This window comes from Limulus polyphemus, unplaced genomic scaffold (genome assembly GCF_000517525.1).
Source record: "Limulus polyphemus unplaced genomic scaffold, Limulus_polyphemus-2.1.2 Scaffold949, whole genome shotgun sequence".
NCBI classification, from domain to species: domain Eukaryota; kingdom Metazoa; phylum Arthropoda; class Merostomata; order Xiphosura; family Limulidae; genus Limulus; species Limulus polyphemus.
In genome coordinates this window covers 203,050-207,711 of record NW_013666559.1, presented here as the reverse complement: position 1 = coordinate 207,711, position 4,662 = coordinate 203,050, and the positions used below count along the sequence as shown (strand labels likewise).

Sequence of the window (4,662 nt, the reverse complement as noted above, 5' to 3'; positions counted from 1 at the left end):
CTACTCTTTTACCAACGAATAGGGGGATTGACCGTCCCATTATAACGCCCACATGCCTGAAAGGGCGAACATGGTTAGTTGAACGGGGATTCGAACCCGCGATCCTCAGTTTACGAGTCGAGTGCCCTAACCACCTGGCCATGCCGGGACAACGTAATAGCAAGTTTCAGATCGGCGCTAACATTTTTCGTTATGGGTTGTAAATGTGCTCTTATCACATTCTAGTAAGAAATTCAGTTTCGTCAATCTTAAGTTAGAGCATCATAAAAGAACTTATCCATCTGTATATATCGAATTAAATAAGAACAAATCCTGTGCTATCATTAAAGGATTTGTATGTTCATACAGTAAAATCCTTGAATTTGCTCATTATTTATGTAATTCAATTAATTAAATAGAATAAACTTGTTGAACATGTTCTTACAAGTACAATTAATTTCAAGTTCGCCACACAAGATATTAGACTTTACACTGAGTAAATTATTCAGTTTTTACTAGTTTCATCATATTCTGTTGTCTCTTCTTTTTACCATGAAGGAATATTCTTACCCAGCAACTAGTGATTCTGTAAAATGTTCACACACCAAACTCAGACAAACAACGAATTAAATGCTGAAATATAAGTTGCCATAACATTGCGCTCGATTTTGTTTTGACTTATCCTCTACGTTCACCAGATTATGCACATCGAAGGGCAATTCACACTTAATGGCTGACTACAAAACAAGTAATGTTTTACTATCAAATTTTGATCACCAAATTATCACAGAGTGTTTAGAAGAATTCTCCTGAAGCGTTTAACGGCCATGATTTTATCAGGCACATAACGATCGAACAATCACATTTTGTAGCCTCAGCCGTTTTAGCCCTCAAGCAACACACACACACACTTTGGATATCAAGAGCGATCCGTATATTTGGTTCAATTAACCTTCCTTAACCTGCTCTGAAACAGATTGGCAGTCTGGATATGCTACTCATACAGTGAGAATTACCGTTACGGGAAAAGCAAAAGGACAGAAAAAGGGAAACAATTAAAAAATGCAATTTCTAAGGCTCTGTGATGCTTCACTTCAGCAAGGATAGAAGCAACAGAAGCTGACGAAAGGCCAGATCGGTGCTAACATTATTTTAACCAAGGATTTCGCTCTAATTATAGTGAATCTAAAGCAAAGCCTGGGGAACTGGAGAAACTAAATTAAAATTTCCCTATAATGATAGTTAATCTAAAGTAAGGCCTGGAGAAACTACATTATTATACGTAAATAGCAAGAATTTAATGAGAGAGAAAGTACAGATCGAACTGTTTAAAAGCTCAATTGTGAAATCCACTTACGATAACCTAATCTATGGTTGTAACATCGTAAGCTGGTATTAATATATTCTTTAACTTATAAAACAGTAAAGAAACTATGTAATGTTAATGCATAAAACTGAACTCGTGGATAAATCCTATGCTTGCCACTGCTTTCTGTAATAATATAAGTATTATGGTAGCATATCAAACCCTCTCTCTCTCACTGCTTCTTTATACGCAAGTCCACCTTAATTACTCAGTTGCTCATATTTGCTTAAGAGAGATCGACAGTTCAGGGATATGAGATAGCACACGCTTCATTAACTCAGGAGATGAAAATCCAGAGATCCTGGCTAACGATGATTGATTTGGTTTGCTGTTGCTTGTTTCTGAAAAAAAAAATCGTAAGTAATACGGTAAGTATAAATATAGAGTAAAGTACGCTATATGAAAACGATTTGGAATATGCAAATCAGCAAATCACGTGATAACCACAGCCAATATAAAGCCGCAGTGGAATAGCACGTATTAGATTTACATTTTGATATTTGCTTGACGTTACATAAGTGGTGTAATTCCTGCCCAAAATTGCTTGGCTTTGGGAAGGACGTGTAACAGCCCTTTCAGAAACAAATATTCATACAATCAGATCATAAAGATGGGTTCAGATCGGGAATTTCGAATTCCCAAGACAAAGGTATCCATTGAACTTAGTGGCATTGGAAAACAAAAGAATATGAATCAACAAGGGGTACCAGAACCATCCAGAAAGAGACTTATAACAAGTCGTGATAAGCAAAGTTAGAACACGAAAGTCTGTTGAAAAAGCTCTTCAAGGCAACAGTGCGTATCATAATCAAGAAGTACCTGCGTCTGGAAAAGTGATACAAATAAAGTGTATAAAAGTTACTTCACAAAATAAACGTTCAACCATCGCATGCATTGAGCAACTGGAGACTGAAACAGATATTCATGCTCTTCTATAAGAAGACATATTGATCTAATTGCCGAACTCAGTGCTTGTAGATTTCTGTGCGATGGGAATGTTGAAACGGGTGCAAGGAAACCGTCATCCTCGTAAACTTGATGGCTTATGGAAAACCCAGGGAGGAGTTTACGGTGGAACGTTTTGGAAACTACACTAAAATGGTTATTTTAAAGATTTGTGGTTGTCAGATAGAGCATGGCATGATATGGCGACATGGACGATGGATTGTAGTGATGAGATTCCAGAATCTTTTTAATATAACATGTTATATGTAGTGCATATGTGTGTTTGTGTGTAGTAGCTATATATATATAATACATACACACCCAGTATATATATATATATATATATAAAAATGCTTATAACATTACACGAGGATTTCAATTATTATTATTTTAATTTCTGAGAAAACTGACAATTTCTTTATCTGTTTTAGTTAATATAACTTGTCATTATGGGTGTTCAGTATGTGGATATTTTGAGTAAGATTACGCACATGCACTAAAAATACGTATGCAAATATATGTACGTTATTCATTCAATACATTAACATGTACAATAAAATAGCCAACGTTTTAAAAAATATGTAATTCTAAATTTAATTAATATTTAATTACACTAATTCATAATTTACATAGCCAAAACCTAGAAAGAAAACATGTAAAAAACAAACCAAACAATTTATGCATATATTATTATTACAATACTTAAAATATAGCCCCCCCCAGTGACACAGCGGTATGTCTGTGGACTTACAACGCTAGAATCCGGGTTTCGATACCCGTGCTGGGCAGAGCACAGATAGCTAATTGTGTAGCTTTGAGCTTAATTACAAACAAACATAAAATATACACCATTACATAATGTTGGAAGCAAAATATGTGTAGGAGATCGAAGATGGAAGACCATCAAACTATATATTTTGGGAGCATGCTCCCACAGAAAATTTTATAATTAGAGTAGTAATTTATGCCAGTTGTGGTACAGCGGAGGCTCAGATGTGGTGCAATTCAGAAAAACAACACAAACACAAGCGAATTTAATGCGAGAATAAAGAGTTGAATGACTAACTTACTTGAGTTTCTATTATATACCTTCGTTTCTTTATCTTATTTTTTCGCCTTTTTTTCTCCAACTACTAACACCTCTCCCCTTCATTAGTTCAGCGTTAAGTCTGAAGGCTTATTTATAAGGCTAAAAACCGGGTATCGATACCCGTGGTGGGCACAGCTCAGATAGGTCATTGTGTAGCTTTGTGATTTACAAGAAACGAACAAACTTCCAGCTACTAAATAATTTCTGAATATATATTTAATTATTGTAGGGCATTAAATTTGGCCAAAAATAATGAATTGGGAGGGCTGAAGTGGGGTTGTCCTCTGTATTGGAGATGTGTACCTGCCCCTTCCATTTTCCAACGTCCAGTGATAGTTATGGATAGGTCAAAATAACATAAGGTGTGCACAACATTACAAGCCCACTTGTTCTCTAACTCTTTCCATCAACGTGGGGGTAACCAGAAACAATCATCACAAATCGGATGCGCAAATGCAGGTGCACCCTGCTGGCTCAGTTGCAAGCTCGAAGGCTTTATAACTCGTGGTGGGCACAGCACAGATAGCCCATTGCGTAGTTTTGCGTTTAACAAAAAAAACAAAAAACAAGCAAAATCAAAACCAAGTACCATAAAAGAAAATTAAAGATATTATTTTTACGTTTCCTATTCTTAGCATTATAAGTACTAGTGCTGTTACTTGAAACTAAAGCATGGAAAATTGTGAATCTATTCACATTAAAATTACGGTTATTAAAATAATTCAACAACATATCAGTATGCCGTTTTGGTTGCTAACTTGTTGGAAGATTAGGCTGAATACTCCATACCTCGTTCGAGGTTCCTTTCGTAACAAGGTCTGTCAACAAAAACTGGGTAGTCACTCTTCAACGGCCATATGAGACAAGACTGGTAGAGCGATTATGAGACACGGGAGTAATTTCTTGTTGTGAAAACACGGAAACACTTTGTTACTTCAGCTCGCGCCCTGAACCATACTTTCTATCTAACGAGTTACTCAACAGAATGCTGCGTTAACGTTGCACGCGCGGTTTCCTTTGCAAGCGCGCGCGCTTCCAGAAACAACGAATCGCAACTCACGCAGTTGTTGCTGGAACGCGCCTCGCAGAGCCCCAGCCATCGATCTGTAAGAGGAGAATTTTACCCTGGCAGCATATTTAAGCTAGAAAAAAAAATCATATTATGATTCTAGAGAGAGTCAAACCTAAATCAATTCTGTTGGTGCGTTAGACGGCGTCGAAAGTTATTCTTTATAACGTCTTTGTTGTCATATTGACCACATAGTTTCAGTCTTATGGTATC

General features: G+C 36.5%; 1 protein-coding gene across 1 annotated transcript in view; it reads right to left on the bottom strand.

The window, feature by feature from the left end:
- The window catches only part of LOC106461388 (sodium- and chloride-dependent GABA transporter 1-like), a 102,503-nt gene extending 98,137 nt beyond the window's left edge, over positions 1-4,366 (bottom strand). Inside the window, exon 1 of the mRNA XM_013921204.2 lies at positions 4,170-4,366. The gene's annotated coding sequence lies outside the window, so the exon portion shown is untranslated. The remainder of the gene's footprint in view (positions 1-4,169) is intronic.
- Positions 4,367-4,662: the final 296 nt, after the last annotated feature.